General features: G+C 41.4%; 1 long non-coding RNA gene across 1 annotated transcript; it reads left to right on the top strand.

Moving 5' to 3' along the window:
* Positions 1–3,924: 3,924 nt before the first annotated feature.
* On the top strand, positions 3,925–20,079 carry LOC120369109. The gene is made up of 5 exons (XR_005582933.1): positions 3,925–3,988; positions 11,262–11,291; positions 13,675–13,781; positions 14,409–14,497; positions 20,020–20,079. It is a non-coding gene; the product is annotated as an uncharacterized LOC120369109 (long non-coding RNA).
* Positions 20,080–21,380: the final 1,301 nt, after the last annotated feature.

Below are 21,380 nucleotides of genomic sequence, written 5' to 3'. Positions count from 1 at the left end.
CTAGCACTGTTTTGAGGACTAGTCATGGAATTGTTGAGAAACTTTAAGTAATATGATTATTATAACATTACAGCATATGTATCTTCAAAAGAGAGAGATATGAGCTCCAAACACAAATGAAGTGAAGAGCTGCGGGGATTTCTTTCAAACAAATAACAGTCATCATGCACTGTACTTAATCATCAGGAGATTTTGAATCGGTTCTTCTGGGTGGAACCAAGACACAGGAAGCTTGTGCTATGTCAAGATTCCTTATTTGTTATGGAGCTCTTTTCAGCTGCCTTGCAACACAGCCTGCAGTTGAACTGTTAGAAGGAAACCTAATTCTCTTTCCACCTCTCTGCTGTAAGAGAATAACTGAAAACTTCAACCATTCTTCCCAGCACATCATTTTCAATGTTCAAATGAACACCTCTGAAAACCATAAAATAAAATGTCCTCCCCTCCCAATTTCAGACTGAGGAAGAGTGTGCAGTTTTAAGGATTTTTGGGAGGTTAGAGGAATTTTTCTCTTCCACGGAAAATGACAACAACATGGCTTCCACAAGAATATGATTATGAGAACAAATATCCAGTGGACTTTGGCTGCATGGATATTTGGATGGCTTCAATTTTCCACCTGATATACTAAGTAAAAAAAAAGCTACTTGATATTCTTCCATTTGCACCATTTAATTGCAGAGCCTTTAAGACATCTTAGAGCACAAGGGATCACATTTAATTTGGACCTGATCAATTGACATATGCCCTCTGATCCCATCTGGGTCATTAAACAGTTCCTGTCACTGTGCTGTGCTATCTAATTTCCAGTTAAGTGGGTATAATGTTATATTGTCAAGTATATAGTTGACTTTCCAGTGCCAGGACACAATAAGGACTTGATCCTGCTCTCATTCATGGAAATGGAAAAATACGCACTGACTTGAAGGCTGCAGGATCAAGCACGAAGAGCTCACGTTCAGCTACTCGTCTCAGCTTCTTGAATGAGTTCAATCTGTATATAACTAAACTAGTGGTCTCTCTACTACAGGCAGTCTTTAAATATTTTTTACTAAAAAGAGACGGCCCAGCACAACCACAGGTTACTGGGATTAATGCAGAAATTAATGGGAGAAATTCTACGAGTTTTGAGGCAGAAGACGAGTCTAAAATGATCATAACGGCTTTAAAATCTATCAGATATGAACTCCAGCAGATAGACTCTAGTGGTTGGAGTTGAGCCTAATATCTGTCTTTTTAATGTTGTACTGGCTAGTTCAAATAAGCAGTTGTTTTTTTGGAGGTTTCTTGAGGGGGAAAAATATTTCTCAGTGAGCGATAACTGGCTACTTGAGCTGGAATTTGGACAAGCTCCTGTGAAATGGGTTAAACGTACAGTTGATACAAAATTGTAGCATCAAAATATTATTTGAGCAAGAATCAGAGTTCATTGAAACTTAATAGAGTGCTCCCAACTTGGGTGGGTTATTGCCTAATTCAGTTTACGCTACTATGCTTGAGTCTATGAAATGCCAGCTACACTGTACATGGGAATTACCTAACTTTACAGTATCCTCCACTAGGAGCTGAGCCAGATTAGCTAGCTTTGATGAAATGGGCAACATCTCTGTAGTTATCCTATGTCAACACTAAAGTATTTTGACCTAGTGTGCACAGTTTACTGTGTATAAAGCCATCTTTTTTATTGCATGGACCATATTTGAATCCTGATTATGGGGCATCCTACAGTGATGCAGGAGTCTGAAGGATAAGCTACTCTAAAATGATGCTGTGATCTTGCAATTGTCAGACAGCAAGGTTATTTTCTTATTCCATGAGTACAGCATGCTGGCTGATGATATGTATAAAACATTTGGGAAAGGCAGGGCTGCCAGACTGCAGTATTTTGTTACTGTGCCATGACTGATAAGCATTGCAATCAGTCATTTGGCCATTGGCACAAATAACTCTGGTATTGTGAACATGACTCTTCTGCCCCTCTTTCCTAGCTTTCTTTAGATAGTGAATTATATGGCTTCATGAAACTGCAGAATAGCCTCCGCCCCGCCCAAGATCTGAGACTCCACACAGTAGCATGAGACAGCTGAAGTTATAAATGATATGAACTGTTGGTTGGAAATTACTTTAATATGCCATTAAAAGTACACAGATGAGTGCTCCACTGTGATTCCAACCCTACGCAACTGGAGGATAGTGTGTGAAGCAAAGTTCACACATCCTCCTCTTACCCCAACCTAACAACCATACTTGCATTCACGCCTAGTCTGCCCTACGGGCCGGGGTCACTATTTGATGATGATCCATTCAGATGGTGGAATTGAGAAAAGAAAAAAGGAATCCATGACTTAAAACAGTACCAGTTGTGACCTCTGCTATTAAATGCCCAGATCGCTCTTCCCATGGCTTTCTGCCTGAATAATTGTTTCCACTCTAAATAAAAGACCAATTACCCAGGTGGCCCACCTCCTTTCACTCAGCTAAAACTTGTGCTGCGTATGGTGCCAACTGATACAGATAGCTAGAAAAAAGCTGCCAAACACAACAGATAATTCAGGCTTCAGGTACACTGGCAGAGTTCTGTGCAGTAGCTTGCCGCTCTGTGCTAAGCCTAGCTTTAGACAGTGCTATTAGCCCCTCATTTTCATGGACACTGAATGTACCCGTCTCTTGATTTCATTACCTAAGCAACCTTTAGAATCAATGCTAGGCACATAGTGTGAAAAACAGATTACACCTGTCCAGGTGGAGATTTGGGAATGCAGTCTGAAGCAGGTTTTAATTTTAAGTATCAGAGCCACTGTTCCTGAATAAAGGTATATTCAGACACAATCATCGAATGAACATGCCAACCATCATCTCATTTCCACTAGTCAGGAAGTCATTCCCTCAATCATTTTCTGTCCTTTGCTTGAGCGATTATTAAAATTCTCCAAGACACTATGAAGGGCAGGGAATCTTAGTAGTAGGATAAGTGTAAGTGGGTGTAATACATAGTGCATATCCATGAAGCACACCTGTCAAATTCCTTACTTCTGGTTATCTTTAGAAAAAAGGCATGCACTAAACTGTATTTTTAAGATTGAACCCACAGCTGATGGCACTGCAAAGGTGCACTGTACTCTAATGGAAGCTCTTAGAGCAATTGCCCTTCTGACAGTCACGCAGCTTCCTGGAACACCCTCTTCAGCATGCACTCACAGAACCTGTGTGAGATCATCTCTTCTGGCTGATACAAAGAGGGATGGGGTTGTATCACCTGTTCTTCCTCCTTCCCAACTATCTGCAGTGAAAACCTGACTTCAGTGGAGCCAGGATTTCACTATTAAAGTCTAACGCTCAAGAGGCTAACCCGAAGCGGTCATTGCTCACAATGGATTACAATTCCTGAGACTGCAGGGAAGGGAATTAAATAAAAAAGAGGAAGGTTTCTTGGTACCTCTCTACTTCCTGCTGCATGCACAGAGGTGGCTCCTTGATCTTGTCTGTCTTCAGTAAACTGAAAGTAGAACATAACATGAAGTTGGGCGCTGGATAACAGAAGGGACAGATTAGGGCAGGATCCTGGACATTACAACACAAAAAATGGAGGGAACCGAAGAAAGCAATTAGGCAGTAAACCACAAATCCCTTCAGAGAAGAGATATAATGGGTATGGAAAAACGGTAAGTGTCTACCTGTGGGGAAGGGAACTAAGCGAGATGTGTGGGAGAAGACAAAATGAACAGAAAGGAGACTGAAACGATGTAGCTGTTGTGCTGGTAGTTTGCATTGCCCTATCGTACTGGGAGGTAGTAGTCAGGATAAATTGACGCTCCAGGTTTCTGGGTTGAACTCAAAACCCAAGTATTTTACCCGTCACTTTGGGGTAAAGCTGTCATTAGGATTTTGTGACATCACAATGAATAACTGTCAGTGCATCCCTGAATCTACTGAACTACACCTATTACTGAGGGAGGCTGTGTCTTGTGCTAAAAGCAGAAAAAAATGAGTAAGAATACTTTGTTCTATTCCCCTCTGCTACTTACACACTATGAAGCTTTGGGCAAGTCATTTAAACTCTATTTTCCAGCATCCTTATCTGTACAACTGAGATATTATTTATGAAGTGTTTCATAAAGATGCAAGATGCTGCAATGAAAAGATAGCATAAGGGTGAAATTCACCCCACTGCAAAGAGGCTAATAAAAAGCCTAAGAACTACATAAGACTCCCTTCAAGTCCTATTTTGAGGACGAAAGTGACACAAAGGCTGTTTGCTAGTCCTCCCCACAGGGGTGAATTTCTCACTGTGTGAGAAAATGCACTGTGCACAAAAACTATTCTCTGCCTCTGAGCCTTTGAGGCGCAACATTTCCACTTCAAAATCCCCATCTTGTAATCCCTTCCGTGGTTTCATTTAACGCACAAATGTTTTTAGCACAATTCAGATAAGAACACGGTATCATTAAGATGCTTACATGGATTTCTGTACATCTGCCAAATTAACATCTATATTTAATGAAATCCTGTGGGCTGAATGTTGGTTTTGTTTCAACAAAGTCTGATCAGTTTGTTTTTATTATTGAAGCAAAAGTAGTCTGAGCAGTCCAATTTGAGCAGCGAGACAGCTGTGGAACAGCCACCGTATGGGCAACAATACTGTGCATGCTAAATTCAGTACATTTATAGTATTTAAGTATGAGCAATATGTTGAGTAACAACAAACAGATTCAATTTTAACTGATAAAACAGAGATAAAGCCACTCTGTCAAATTAAGCTTTTAAAAATGACACTATTGGTCCTCTAAATGCATCTGGAGAAGGTGAAAGTCCATGTTCCAGATGACCCAGAAGCAATCTATCAGTACAACTGTGATTTAACACCACAAGTCAGTTCAGACATGGCTACAAACAAGCTACTGGGATTATTTATTGTTATTATTGTAGCACCAAGGAGCCCCAATCATGGACCAAGCCCCTATTGTGCTAGGTGCTGTACAAAAAGACAGTTTCTTCCCTCCAAAATTTGACAGTCTCTGTGAGAGTGCCAGATTTGAGATGAAGGCAGCCTTTTGGGAAACAGTGGACATTATGAATTCAAATAATTGTTAACTAAACTCGTTAACAGTCACCTTCAGTGTGAGTATTAATAGTGGGAATTTTGGGGGCAGTTAGGCCAAAATATTCAAAAAAGTCATCGGTGATTTTAGGTACATCAAGTTCTTGGCCCTCAATTTAAGACACTTTAAAGAGGCCCACTTTTCTGCAAAGCACTGAGGACCTATCATATGAAAAATAATATTCCTGAAGGTGACTCAAGTTGAGCATCCAAAAACTGAGGCACTCAGAAACAGTCATTTTTGAAAATCTTGACCTGGAAATCTTATAAGATGTGATACCAAAATCTTTTTCTGAAGAGAACTGAAAAGCAAGGAGGAGATCTTCTATTAAAGGCATCTTGTGAGCAGGGCAAATAACTAATCAGAGAGTAGGATAAGCAAACCTTTAGAGGCTAAGACTGGCCTCAAATTACAAAACCGCCCCTCTCTGTGACCACATACTCTTCCCTTCCTGGTGTTCCTTACTAAGGGAAGCACTAATCGCTCTCTATTTCTCTCAAAGAAAGGTTAGTCTTAGTTTTTCTGACCATATCAAAACCTTGAATTGGAATTTCTTTTATTATTTATGTCTATTACAGTAACAAACAGAGGTCCCACCACAGAGGAAGAAATAGTTCATGCCTGAGTTTTCCATTCAGGCATAATAAAATTGAGCAGCCCAGGCAATATCAAATCTAGTTGCCAGTGGACTGAGGTCCACATTACAAAAGCCACCAAATTCAGCTAAGGTCAGGTCCACCTGTTTTTTATTTCATCTAAAGCAGTTTAACGAGGGTTGGTATTTGCTTACTTCATTTGTATGTGCCCCGTGTGGACATGATGACAAGAAACATAATTAGTAAATAGGAATAGACAGAAATACAGGCCATTAGATTTCATGTTTCAAAGTGGAAGCTGATCACTTCCAATGAGGACAAAGGAAATGTTTCCTGCTCAACGTAAATGAGTGACTAGGTGTATTATTTGAATTTTATCCAATCCTATCCAAATCCAATTATGAGGATTTTTCTCTGAACTATCAGGTGCTGGGCACCATCAGAGGCACAGTGGTGGAATAGATGTTTCTGTATTTCATAGACAGTCCTTGGAAAGGTTTAGCTGCTAAAAATATAAAGGCAGCTGGGCTGGAGAGTGCATTCTTATCAATCCACAATACCCAAACCAGCTGTTTCATGTAGAGGACTGGATGTAGAGGATGGAGATCAGAAAATGAATATTAAAAAAAATTAAGATAACCCCCTTCCCCAAATATATGGCTTTTGAATAGCAGTTATCAGTACACTGAAAAATAATGTTGTAATATTTTGAGAAATGCTCATGTAAAGGCCTGGCAGGAAAGTAAAAAAATTAAAACACTTTTTTTGGGGGGGAGGGAAGAGATGAAAGCAGCACTCCTAAGGGAAAGTGGGGCAGAAAGTGAAACAGTCTGGAAAAAGAATCCCCTAAAATACACGTCAAAAAGAGGAGAGCAGAAGACATTAAATATCTTCAAGCAAGGAACTGCATGTTGACAAAGATTCATCTCTCTAAAGGCAGACCTTAGGGAGCCATTTGAGAAATTCAAGCACAGTAAATCACCAGATTGGATAGTATTCATGCATGCAATGGTTCTGAACAAAGCAAGGTGTTAAATAGCAGAGATACAGACAAAGGCCACAACTATTTCTGTATATTTTAAAGTCTTTAAATGTAATGTTTGTTTTTTAATCAAGGAGCCAAAGACAGATCAATAATTAAACAGGTGAGAGAGTCTTACCACAGATGCTAATGGGAGGTCTAAGAACAGGCTAGAAAAGCACAGAGATAAATATAACTTGATCAGATCAAACCAACCTGGTTTCTGTTTGGGATCACAGTAAAGGGAAAAGGAAATCAAACCTCATAAAATGCTGGATTTAAGGGGAAAAAAGTAAGTGACTCATTAGTCATAATTTACTTAGATATTATAAAAGCTTGTTGGGGTAAGAGATTATAAATGGCAGTCAACAGCCAGGGGCGGCTCTAGCAATTTCGCCGCCCCAAGCACGGCAGCACGCCGCGGGGGGCGCTCTGACGGTCGCCGGTCCTGCGGTTCCGGTGGACCTCCTGCAGACGTGCCTGCGGAGGGTCCACTGGTCCCGCGGCTCCAGTGGAGCATCTGCAGGCACGCCTGCGGGAGGTCCACCGGAGCTGCCTGCCACCCTCCCGGCGACCGGCAGAGCGCCCCTCCCCGCGGCATGCCGCCCCAAGCGCGCGCTTGGCGTGCTGGGGCCTGGAGCCGGCCCTGTCAACAGCGACAGAGTAAAAGGCCAAAAAGTCTTCCTGTGGATTAAAAATGGATTAACTAGGAAACAAAATGATAGTGAACAGATGAGTCAGTACTCAGAAAGGTTAATAGGAAGAAGCCCAAGGGGTCTGTACTTCATTCAGGGTATTTAATATACTAATGACTTGGAAGAGGATGGGACAAGCAATTTGGGGAAATTTGTTGACTCTAAATTGTTAGTTAGCAAAAACCACAGAGAACTGTGAACACTTCAGATCATTTTCAATGTACTGAAAGAGACAGGCAGCATAATGGCAAATGAAATTCAAACTGGCTAAGAAACACAGATCTGGCAGGTGAGGGCCACATTTTGACTGCTGTTAATGGGGAAAGGTGGAGTGAAGAGGATCCTCAAGCCAGGGCTCCAGCACAAGCTCTAACATTACACCACAATTAAACAGCCCCTTAGCTCAAGCCCCACAAGTCCGTGTCAGCTAGCACGGGCCAGCTGTGGGTTTTTAATTGCAGTGTAGACATATCCCAGAAGGCTACTGTGTACTGCAGAAGGTAAACTAGAATCCTGAGGCTTTCTTTCCTTAAGTGCAAGGGAATCATGACACCAATGCAGCTGGACGTCCCAGGGAATCATAGACTTTAAGGTCAGAAGGAACCATTATGATCATCTAGTCTGACCTCCTGCACAATGCAGGCCACAGAATCTCACCCACCCACTCCTGTATCAAACCTGTGTCTGAGCCATTAAAGTCTTCAAATCCTGGTTTAAAGACTTCAAGGTGCAGAGAGTCTTCCAGCAAGTGACCTGTGCCCCATGCTGCAGAGGAAGGTGCAAAACCCCTAGGGCTTCTGCCAATCTGCCCTGGAGGAAAATTCCTTCCCGACCCCAAATATGGAGATCAGCTAAACCCTGAGCATGTGGGCAAGACTCACCAGCCAGCACCCAGGAAAGAATTCTCTGTAGTAACTCAGATCCCACCCCATATAACATCCCATCACAAGCCATTGGGCATATTTACTGCTAGTAGTCAAAGACAAATTAATTGCCAAAATGTGTCTGGTTAGAGTGGTATGTATCATGATAAATGCTTGAGGTACATAACATGGTTACATTTACGGATGGATAGAAAATAGCCAAACTTATTATATTTTAAGTATTTTGAATAATTGTATTTTATGCTGTCATTAGGATTGCCATGATAGATTTTGGAAAGACAGCTCATAAAAGGACAAAAGATAGTTAAGTGTAGATAAACAGGGCTAGCAATGTGATAAGAAATATAAAAAACCTAGAATTATTTCTCTTGGAAAGAAGAGGAGTCAGAGGGGACTTATGTGAGGTAAGAGAATTTACCCTTCAGAATCTCAGTCCCCCCTATTTTACCCATAATATGAAAACAAGGGTCATGCAATGAAATTAATGGTGGGTAAATTTAAAACCAAAAAAAGAAAAAAAAATCTACTTCATGCCATATATAGTGGCAGCCCATGAAATTCAATGACAGAAGGGTCAGAGAGTTAAAATTAGCAAGCCTCTTTTTAAATCCAGCTGCAGCATTTATGACCAATACAAATGACTTTCATTCCTCACGTTACAGCAGTGGTAATCAAATCTTGTGCATAAAAGTGTTAATGATCCATTAACAATGCACGACTGGCTCATATTTTTTAGCTTTCTTCTGGAATTACTGGAGGTTGGCCATTGAAAGGAGCAGGGCTGATGGAACAACTGTCTCATTTTTCCTTGCAAATCTTCCCATACATTTTTCTTTCCTTTTTTGGATAATTGCATAACATTTAATCTCATACGTTACCACTCCCGGGGTGGTACGAGCAGGTGGTGGTTTTTATATATTAGACTATTTTCAAAATAATGGCTGGACATATGGTCAAAAAACAGGTACATTTCTCAGCAGAACATTTGCCCCTTTTTTGGTCAAAATGCAAATTTTGAAGTGTTTTGACTGGCTCTGAACATGAATAAAATACCGCTCAAAAGACTCCAAAGCACTCTCCAAACTCATCTAGTGAGGTCACTTCACATGCCATTGAATGGTGGCACTTTTTGTGTGGAAGGGAGCTGCTTTTGAACAATACCCATTCAACTGTTCATAACAAAAACGGAATAATATATCCTACTGCAGTGGCATAGAGGAATTTTAGGCAGGCATAACCCGACTACTACAGTTGATTGGAAAAATTGTGATGCAACATTTTTGGGTTGGAGTTTGCTGATTCCTCAAATCTAAACATTTCTCAGACATTGTTCAATTTTGAGAAAGTTCTGACTGAACCCAGCCTGCCAATCAAAGTTCTATTAGAAAGCTGCCTGGTTTTCCAACCACTTGCCCACTTGGTTCTTTGGCAGCCCACCTGGTGGGCTGATGGGGAGCCAAGAGCCTGGAAGTCCTGGCTTCTAGGCTCCTCAGCTGCCAGAGCTTCCAAAGTCCGTAGCTCTGGGGCAACCTACTACTGCCCTGGCGCTGGTGCTCCATGCCCTTTCATGAAAAAGTTTTGGTATTTGAACTGAACCAAATTTTGAAACACTAAAATCCTCCACAAAATGGAATGACCTTTCCCCTCCCTGTTCTCCTGATTACAGCAGGATTTGGCCAAGTTCAAAATAGCCTTGCTCCTCAGTGGACACCCTTCAAGTGGTCATACATGTTTTCTGAATGGCTACAGGAATTTACTTGCACGTATACATTTACAGGATGGGGCACATATGCATTCAATACTCATGTCTTCCCTCTCCCACATAATACAGTTTCTGCCCTGAGAGCAGGTAAACAATGTTCCGTGCTGTGTTCCCTGTGTGTCTGAACCACTGACACTATACACTTTATAGTGATTTCTCAAATACAATTTATATTAATCTAATGAACTGTGAAAGAGTTAGCTACCACACAAGAGTAGTATTCTAAAAAGGAAGCTTTAATATTGACTGTGAAACTGTGGTTCAGATATTAGAAATTTTGTTTTAGTATTAAGATATTTAACCATTCAAATAACAGATTTGATTGATTTTGATTGTAAATCCCAAATAAAATATTTTACCAAACTGACAGCCACCTTTTCAGACTCCTTACAATTTATAAGAATAAATTATTTTAGTATTAATTTGATTATTTAATTCCATTCCCATACTGAGATTACACTTGATGATTTGATTTGAATTTGATTGTTGCAATGATGATTTTTTTTAGTTTAGGTTTGTATTAGTAGAAGCTTAGAGGATATGTTTTGTTATTTTTTAAATGTTTTAATACAATTTATAAAATATCCAGGCACATTTCTTTTGCTACACAATGCTGATCAAGAACCTTCAAGATCTGGGTGGATATCAGACTGTCAGCCTAAAAGCATGACCAGATCCCCCTACTTAGTCTTTGGTTCTCACAGTGTAAAACACAAAGGGCCAAATTTATCAGACCTATAATTGTCCTGAAATTAATGACGTTCCATCATGAATAAATCTGACCTAATTCTCATGAATGAAGAAGATTAGTATAAGAGATATATAGTTTTGATTCAAGGCTTTGAAAGTTTAACTGCATTTACCAGTTGTTTCAAGGTTATTCTGTCCTATTGAGTAACACTTGGCAAAGCTGCCTGGTTTAAGAAATTGCACAATTAGGAAAAATATTTTAAAATGGTGCCAATTGTTGTTTTTTAACCAATGTCTAGAGTACTGTCAGCAATGACTTCTTCAATTAGTAAAGAGAGAAATTCAAGGCAGAGATGGCTCTTGTTAGAGTGGTCTTCCATTCTCTGCTTTTTTTTTTTTCTACAGGTGGGCTACTCTAACACTGTCAGCACTGCCAGTGATTTAGTAATTGATAGTAAGGGCTCCTTATCAGTTATGATAATGCAACCAGCTCACTGTTTTAATCCTTTGACAGGTTCCAGTCATCCTGGGAAAGGTTCAGAAGGTAGGTGAATATTGAAGTACGTGAAGATTATTACATGGAAAGAAAAAAATATTTCCTTCTCTTGGAATGGCTGATTAGATGGTCAGTATGGATCTTTATCTATTAATAAAGATGTAGGAACTATTATTGGGCAGCAATCACACAAAGCAATATTGAAGGGAAGTGGCATGTGTAACCTGTAATTTCAGACTTCTACAGTGTTAAAAAAGCTCCCACAGAAAGCAGCAGAAGTGGGAATATTTGATGAAAAATAACCCCTCTCAGTCCTTTTGATTTTAAATATCAACCGATGAAGTGGGTATTCACCCACAAAAGCTCATGCTCCAATACGTCCGTTAGTCTATAAGGTGCCACAGGACTCTTTGCTGCTTTTGATTTTAAGGGAATTCTACCACTAACTTTAATTGCAGCATGATTGGGCCCATACATAATGTGAGACAAGGGGCATAAAAAACATTAACCAAGTGAAATGATTTGTCAAGCTCTTGAGTACCGCTGCAAGAATAATTTAGAACTAGTTGATTTGTTCACCTCCTGTACGCCTGCAAGAGTATTATAATTTTCTCCATCTTATTCATTACTGGAAGTTGTTTGCCAAATAATTTCTGTGAATTTCCAAGCCTAGTCTAGCTTGATTGAAAGCATTCAAAATTCAAGCAGCTTGACACCTATGTCAGATGGAACATTTCTGCTTCAGGATATACTTTAGCCTATGAACTGGAATAGCAGACCCATTACTCCTTTACAACTCCATGTAGAGATTTTAGTCCAGGCAATGCAACTACATGCAAACCTACTACCCGGTCTTTCACTGTTAGGTATCTTAGATTTTCCAGCCTGTTTCAGAAATTTGTCAGTCACTATCCTCCTTACAGTTCTTAACCACCATCTTCCTCATCCTCATCAGCCTAAAACAAGGGCGAATATAATCTGCTAAAAAACTAGCACCATTTGGGCAAAGGGATTCCATTGGCAATTGTGACCATGTATGTAGATGTGGAGCATGATGGGAAGTAAGGAGCAGGGAAGGCAGGAGTCACAAAAAACGGAGAGACAACTGGAAGGAGCATCTAAAAGCACAGTGTCTGACCCTGGAAGAAACCTGGGAAGCAGTTTTTGAGTCAGGCATGCAGGTGGAAAAATGTTTTTTTGCTGTGAGCATAAGAAACTATTTCCTGCTGTTTGATTCCTTCTGCATTCAGAGACAAGGGACTTTGTACATTCTTTGTAAATAAACACAACTGCATAAAAGAAATACCTTACTATCATCAATCTCTACTCCCAGCTGGCACATCCCCAGGGCCTCAAACTTTGATTAGCTGCTCAGCTCAAAAGGAGGTTGTCATTTGTGGGATTTTTGTTTTAAAAACAAAACAAAACAAAAAGCCTAACAATGGAATCTCTCATGATATGAACAAACTAGGGGATCCTAGCAATTTCTGCTGTCATAGTCACAATGACTACTCGGATCTCCTAACATTGGAAAATCCCATTTCCTATTGAAGTTCTCCATTTCCAATAATCTTGCCATTTTTTACTAACTAGTAACCTTGGCATAGTTATACACATCTCCACATGCACAAATATCTTACACAGGCAAAAGAATAACTGCCTACCACATGTAAAAACCTGCAACTGCACTCTTGTCGCGAGCCATCTGTGGATATTTGAGATGCTATTGTTTGTTGTGACACTTTGCAGCTTCTTTGTGAAACTCATAAGCAGCCTGGAAGAGTTTCTTTGCTGACTGCTTCTGTATTCTGGATATAACTCTTGTCCTTGGGAGGGTTCTCTTTTACAGATAATTATAACTATTTTAACGCAAAAGAGTCCCTTGACTGGATTCCATGTTATGGAAAGAGAATAGTAGGGAAATACAAACAGACTCCTTTAAAATACTTCAGGATTCATTGGTAGTTTATAATGCTGTAGAGTGCAGTCCGGGGTCTATGAGTAAGAGGAGTCTGGCAGAGATCTGCATCACAAGAATGGAGATTTGCTACAGCTCTAATTCGAAGTGGTTGTTGACAAAGGAGCCTTCATGAATTGTAATTGTGCTGCTCAGAAGGAACTAAGGAATGTGGAACTCAGAAGGAAACTGCAACAGTTTTGTTCCTTAATGGCCAGTGGCTATAAATTCTACTGCTTAACACATTCAGGAGGGATTTACCTCAGAAGCTTGGGGCTTGATACTGAAAGGTGCTGAGCACCACCTGAGGTGTACTAAGCACCTGCAAACTCCCATGGTGATTATTTGCTTTGCATGGCACAAGGTGTAATAACTAAGGAGTGACCAGAGTAAATTCAGAAGAATATTAAGACTAAATATCAGAATCTAAATTAATGACAGTGCAATTTAGTTTCACAATCTAATATCTCCCAGGGGAAGAGATGGAAACAGGGATATTTACTACTCAACTGAGCAAGAGACCAGGGTGCTGTAGAGATTTATAGTGAACTGCTTTCAGGATGGACTACATGACGTAACTGGTAATCAAAAATATCTGTTCCTATGATTTACTGCTTCAAGTTTCTTCATAATAGAGTTTTCCAGATGCTCAAACTATTGCAATCCAGTGTTGGTGGAATAGGTAACTTTATAGACCACTACACAAAAAGAGCCAGGGTTTTATCCTGTAAGAAGTGCTTTCAAGTATGTGGACTTCAGAAAACAAAAAGCAACGTTTTTGCTAGAGGAACAGTATAGGTGCCTATCATTGGGATAATCTCCAAATATAAACCGAGTTCTTTGCAACCCTAGTTTAAAGACACTTTCTTCCTTAATAAAGCTGAGTCAGTTGGCAAGTCGACTGATTTTTCTATAGTCCTGGAAGTGGCCTGCAAGGCACTGCCTCTTTTGCAGGCAGATTTTATGGTTTTAATTTAAAGCATTTTTGTAAGTTCCTCAGCAGGGCAAAAAAATCTTCAGAACATAAATCTATCCTGAGTATGCTTGCTTACAAATTGTTGCATTATTTATTGCTATGGAATTGAAGAACAGATATAAGAAAAGAAATGTATGGTTGCAATTCTGCCTTTCACTATTCATTACTTGTATAGTATATTCAACTTGCATGATATCTCAAGTGACCTAATGCATATGATTTCAAACCACAGGACACTGAAAGAAATCCAAATACCAATCAGCAATATTGAGAAAGAACTACATTGTTTCAGCACTGTTGCATATGGCCAAGATTTATAAAGTAAGGATCTAAAGTTTAGGTCCTAGATCAGGGGTGGGCAAACTTTTTGGCCTGAGGGCCACATCTGGGTATGGAAATTGTATGGCGGGTCATGAATACTCACAAAATTGGGGGTTGAGGTGTGGGAGGGGGTGAGGGTTCCAGCTGAGCATGTGGGCTCTGGGGTGGGGCTGGGCATGAGGGGTTAGGGATGCAGGAGGGTGCTCGGGGCTGGGACCGAGGGGTTCAGAGGGCGGGAGGGAGATCAGGGGGGTTGGGGCATGGGGGGGGGTCAAGGGTGCAGGCTCCGGACGGCGCTTACCTTAAGCAGCTCCCGGAAGCAGCGGCATGTCCCCTCTCCAGCTCCTACACAGAGGCATGGCCAGGTGGCTCTGTGCGCTGCCCCATCTGCAGGCACTGCCCCTGCAGCTCCCATTGACCACTGTTCCTGGCCAATGGGAGCTGCGGGGGTGTCGTTTGGGGTAGGGGCAGCATGCGGAGCCCCCTGGTTGCCCCTACACATAGGAGCTGGAGGAAGAACATGCCGCTGCTTCCGGGAGCCTCGCGGAGCGGGGCAAGCCCTCAACACTGCTCCTTGGGTGGAGTGGGGCAAGCCCTGGACCCCGCTCCCCAGCGGTAGCTTGAGGGCCAGATTAAAACATCTGAAGGGACGGCTGCAGTCCCTGGGATGTAGTTTGCCCACCCCTGTCCTAGATCCGTAGTTAAGTACCTGAGTAAGTTCCTGGTCTTTACAAGTCATGAGCACCTTTTATCCTCCCTCCTTTTAGACAGCTTGTATCTGAGACATTAAACCTTAGAAGTCCCCCGTCACAGCATGGTCCGATAGGTGTCATGACTTCAGCTGTCTCTGAACAGCAATCTGTTTTCTTAGCATGAGCTGGGCTGGTTTTGAGGTAGAAACCAAGAAGTGAAAGCTTTATAACACATTATAACTTCCTTAAGACATTCATCTTCTTTGCCTCTTAAGTTGTTTACTAAGATAAATTAGTTTATCAGACAGTGTACTGACAGTTGCTGGCAGACACACTGCTCATGTGGCTTAGCCCTACCAAACTTTAAAACAAAATAAATCTATCTGCAGAGATTTTCAGAAATAACAAGTGATTTGGGGAACAAAACTCAACACTTAAGGGACCTAATTTCCCAAAGGTGGCTGCTCAGTGCTTTCAGAAGAAATTCAGACCCTCCAACGATGTCTCAAGTTGGACACCCAAAAATTGAGGCACCCAAAAGCACTCATCATTTTTTAAAATCTTGGCCAGAGTCCGTACTGGATAAGGGGCAATAAAAATTGAGACAAGTTGTTTGGGTTTAAAAGTTCACAGCTAGAATAATGGGAACTGGCATCTAAGGGACACAGTTCACCAACATCACTCTGCCTAATCCCACTGCCATCCCCTATGAAGGAACGGTATAGTGTCAACAATTTGTTGACATTTTTGAGGTATTTTCCATTCATGTTTGACGGCATGTAGTTATCTTTCCTATTAGTAGATGCAGGATAAGATTTTTCAAAAGTGCCTAAGCATTCAACTACCCAGCCTACCTGGGCTCAGGCTACTGTGCTAAGAAATAGCTGAGTAGACATTACAGCTCAGGCTCTGAAACCCACTCCTCTCTCTTGGCTTCAGAGCCTGAGATGCAACATCTACACAGCTATTATGAGCAGAGTAGCCTGATTCCCACAACCCCAAATCTGCAGACCTGGGCTTTGAGGCTCGCTGCTGCGAACTGTGTAACATGGCCTAAGTAACGTAGGGTATGTCTACACTTACCGGTAGATTGGCACTGTTGCAATTGATGCACCAGGTGTCGATTGAGTGGGTCTGGTGAAGACATGCTAAATTGATGGAAGAGTGCTCTCTCATCAATTTATGTACTCCATCTCCCAGAGAGTAAGGGAAGTCAGAAGGAGAGTGTCTCCTGTCAACAGGGTGCGGTGTAGACACCACGGTAAGTCAACCTAAGCTACGTCGACTTCAAGTACGTGATTTGTGTAACAAAGCGTAACTTGGGTCAACTCACTGCGGTAGCGTAGACCATCCCTTAGAAGTCCAGGTCCCATTTTTCCATAATTAGTGTTTTAAGTCACTCAGGCATTTTTGAAAGTTTTATTTAGTGTATTTTTTGCGTGCATTTAGTAGGAAATGAAACCTCTCCATGGCAATAAGCCATTAGTCTTGAACTTGCAGACTGAATTCCGCTGCACGACTGAGAGAAGGGAAATTACTCAGTATCTGGCAGGGCTAAATCCTCAATCCTGTGGTGTATCAGCTGTTTAACATAAGAAACTCCAGTTACTCCTTCCATTGGATAGAAGAAAAGGGTATTTCCTGGTTCACTACTACACATGATTGTGGGGGCCAAGATTGGCATAAGTCAGCCCACTGCAAGCCAGCCACCTCCACTCAGCCCACACCTTGACATGTTGCATGTTAGAATACAAGATTGGAGTGCACCAGAGCAGAAAGCAAATGTTACACTGAGATTTCTGCAGGAAACTGTCCACACATAATAAGAGACCTCATGGACATCCTGCATTCCTTCTGTGACATGCAAGGGGATGAAAGATTGGGTTTTCACTACATATTTTAGCCTCCTTTCAGTCTGTTTCTAGATTTCCAAGAAGAAAGCATTAAGTTCCATCAGTCACCGTACTTTAAGAGAACATCTGGTGCTAATGAAAATAAATAAAGACTAAGACGTAGGGGGAAAGGCCAATTAAAAATGTGCAAGACATTAATAGCTAACTGTCATCCTTTTTAGTGAAGGAAAATTACTAGTGTTCTTACAGTCAATGGGTTAAATTACTCTGTTACAGTTATGCCAGTGCAATGTTCATTGCAGTTGCATACATAAATCAGAATTTGGCCCAAAGTCTTTTTAAAGGAGCACAGATATTCTAGATAAAAACAGAAAGACCACTGAAAAACTGTAATCAAAAGAGTAGCTATCAATGGTTTACTGTCAAACAAGGGGGATGTATCTAGTAGGGTCCTGCAAGGGTCTGTCCTCTGCCTAGTACTAGTTAATATTTTCATTAATGACATAGTTAATGGAGTGAAGAGCATACTTTCAAAATTTGCAAGTGATGCCAAACTGGGAGGGGTCATTAGCACTTTGGAGGGCAAGATCAGAATTCAAAATTGGAGAACTGGTCTGAATTTAACATGATGGAATTCAATTAAGACAAGTGCAAAAAACAAATGCACCAGCTATAAAATGGGGAATAACTTGTGAGGCAATAGTACATCTGAAGAGGCTCTGGGGGTTACAGTGGACCACAAATTAAACATGAACCAACAACATCATGCAGTTGCAAAAAAAATTAACGTCATTCTAGGGTGTATTAATAGTAGTGTCCGATGTAAGACATGGGAGGTAATTGTCCTGCTCTATTTGGCACTGGTGTGGCTTCAGCTGCAGTATTTTGTCCATTTAGGGGTGCCATATTTTAGGAAAGAGATGGACAAATTGTAGAGAATCCCAAGGAGAGCAACAAAATGATAAAAGGTTTAGAAAATCTGACCTATAAGGAGAGGTTAAAAAAAACTGGGTACATTTAGTCTTGAGAAAATACGACTGAGTGGGGACCTGATACTGGTTTTTAAATATGTTAAGGGCTGTTCTGAAGAGGACAGCAATCAATTGTTCTCCATGAGCACTGAAGGTAGGACAAAAACTAATCACTTTAATCTGTAGCAAGGGAGATTTAGGTTAGATATTAAGGAAAACTTTCTAGTTATAAGGGCAGTTAAGATTTAGAACTGGCTTCGAAGAGAGGCTGCAGACTCCCCACCAATGCAGACTTTTTAAGAACAGGTTCGGCAAACACCCATCAGGGACAGTCTAAATCTACTTGGCCCTGCCTCAGCTCAGGGAACTGGACTAGACAACCTCTGGAGGTCCCTTCCAGCCATACATTTTTAGGATTCCTTGAAAATCAATATAAAGAAAAAAGTGCACAATATGCTCTACTTATAGTTGTAAAAGAAAGTCAGCCTCAAGTGCAGGTAAGTTATTTTAAAATGCTCTCATCCCATATACCCAGCTGCCCTTTTAGCAACATATTGTGACTCTCTTGACTTCAAATCTGATGTACTGTCAACTTGCCCAAATTCCACACACTCCCATCTAAGTTCCACACTCCCCTCACCAGTGGGGCCAATTCAGATTGGTGTCGGGGGGGGGGAGGGAGAGCAAATTCCAGGCTCCCCTGTACACCTTACAGCACCATTCTGGTCCCCATTCCTTTCCCGCTCCCACTGACAAGGCCCCTTGGCAGGGGGAGTCTCACCTCTCTCTTTCCCACACACTGCATGAGCCAGTGCTGCCAGGTGTCATGTTCTCGGCGGACACCCTTGCACTCTGCCATACAGGAAGGGACTCCTTAGCTCCAGGACACACCACCACTGCTAAGCCAAATTTGAGTGGTGTTGCAATCCTGTGCTCTAGGTCCCAATGCTACTCACTGAAATTTGGCCTGGCTGCCCTGCCATCTGTACAATAGGACAGCTAAGTCAAATTTCAGTGTCATTGCAACCACACAGCTGGAGTGATGCTCTGGACTGCTACGGCAGCAGTTGCACTGCGTGACTATAGTTCTGCTTCTTAGAAGTGGCTAGGCCCTGGCCCCTCTGACTCTGCAGCCTATAAAACTTTGAGCAAGTGCAAAAACCTTGGAGGGACCATGCACCTCCACCCCTCAGCTAATTGGCACCATCACACCCCCCCACCGCACCCCCCACTCCTGAGTATGGTAATCCCACTCTCAATATCATTGTGTTCATGGATATTCTTCAGGGTTGCTAACTGAGTCACAAGATCCTCTCCACATATTGTTAGCTGGCACAATATCAGAGGGTCTATCAATCCAACCATGTAGTTATTTATATGATGTCACTGCGGTATCCAGTGCTTGGTCTTGCACTAGGAACTGCTCACTGTGGAGAAGACCAAGCTCCCAAACATAGTAAATCAAGTCACAATCTAATAAAGCTCTAGTAATTGTTAAAACATTGGACTGGGTAGGTAAGGAGAGTTTTGTTCTATCCCTAGTTTTCCCACTAACTTACTACATTACCCTGAGCCATTCATGTAGCCTCTCTGCATCTCATTCCTCCTCCTCTGTTGAAGTGGGATAGTACCTACTTCACAGGGGTGTAGTCGAAAGGTGTGTAAAAAAAGCTTGAGATGCTTCTGTGGAAGCAACTATACAAGTTCAAAGTTATATTTGCTTGCTTACTCTTCTAAATTAGAAACAGTTTCTGGATTCAGTGACAGATTGCCCATTTTTAAAAAAAAATATTGAAGTGTATCCTGTTACTTGGCATTCATATACAGTCATAACTATTGGCATTTGCAGTGATTGTGACATATTAGACAACATTTGAAGCGTATAATTTGGTACAGATTGGTGGCAAAGGGTCCTCTCAGGATGCTCTTGTTAAATGAGATATTTCATCTGCCTGATTTATTGCCAGTAATAATGTTAAAGGAAATATATTTTCCTGGAATTCTAGATGCTGTGGGTCCTCCCCTCCACCAAGAGACCAGTCCTACAGTCCGGATGCCCTTAATGCTCCCACTGTTGTCAATGGAAAATTTGCCTGCAGAAGTTGTGCAAGATCAGGCTCCAAATTGTCAAGTATATTCATTGCAGGAAAGACAAAAAAACGGTGGAGTCCTCTACAAGCTTAATCTTGCACTGAGTTGAGAAGAGATGGTTGGAACATTCGATTAAATTAAATGTCACCAAAATACGATGTCTCACCAAATGTTTCAGTAAGACATGTTGGTTTCAACAAAGTTTTCATTGGGAAGGAAAGGAGAGGGAGAGAGAGAGAGACTCATACTCTACAATCTGGTGCTTAGTGCCCTGGCCTGGGACGTGAGAAACACAAGCTCAAATCCCTTCTCTGCCTCAGGGCTAGTCTACACTTACCTGCCGGGTCGACGCGGTGAGTTTGACTTCTCGGAGTTCGAACTATCGCGTCTAATCTCCCCCGCGCTCCGGTCGACTCCGGTACTCCACCACTGCAAACGGTGGTGGCGGAGTCGACCTTGGAGCCGCGGACTTCGATCCCGCGGCGTCTGGATGGGTAAGTAGTTCAAACTAGGGTACTTCGAGTTCAGCTACGCTATTCACATAGCTGAACTTGCGTACCCTAGTGTAGACCAGGCCTCAGAGTGATCTGAGATTAAAAAACAAAACCAACTCTGCTTTAGTAATGCAATAAGTCAGTGGGAAAGGTAGGGGTAGATGAAAGCTCTCTTTACCCTACTTAAGCTATTACTTAAATCCCAAGTGAGTACCCTACCAGCTGGGGCACCTCCCGCCCTTTCTGAAATGAGCTCAACATTCCAACAATTCCATTTTTGTGAAAACATTCAAGAGATTTTTTTGTTACTGTTGTTCCAATGCTGAATGAAAATAAATTTCAAAACTCTGAAATTGCCTCAAAATAGAATTGCCATCTTGCCATCAACTCTAGTGTTGAGAGCACTCATTTCCCACTGAAGTCTGTGAGGTTTGATAGGCTCCATGGGTTACAGGTTCTGCACCCAAATAAAGTTTTGAATGTTAATTTTTTTATTACTGATTAATAAATCAGTAAGGAAGAAGCATTACACTTTACAGTGAGATCAACACCAAGTAAACTGCTATAAGGTTTTCAGATATTGTATGCAGGGCTGGAACACTTTATTCTGAAGAACCTACATTGGTAGTTTTTGCTCATTTGAAATTTATATTACGATATTACAACAATGTAAACTCTACAGATTTTCTTAAGTAAGATCATGAAATATTTCAGATGTTTTTATTAAAAACCTAAACCTGCTTTAATTTGCCAACCAGTTGAGTAGTTTGCTTCATAAAAAG

The sequence above is a fragment of the Mauremys reevesii genome, linkage group 1 (assembly GCF_016161935.1).
Source record: "Mauremys reevesii isolate NIE-2019 linkage group 1, ASM1616193v1, whole genome shotgun sequence".
NCBI classification, from domain to species: domain Eukaryota; kingdom Metazoa; phylum Chordata; order Testudines; family Geoemydidae; genus Mauremys; species Mauremys reevesii.
This window is presented reverse-complemented; position numbering and strand designations above follow the sequence as displayed.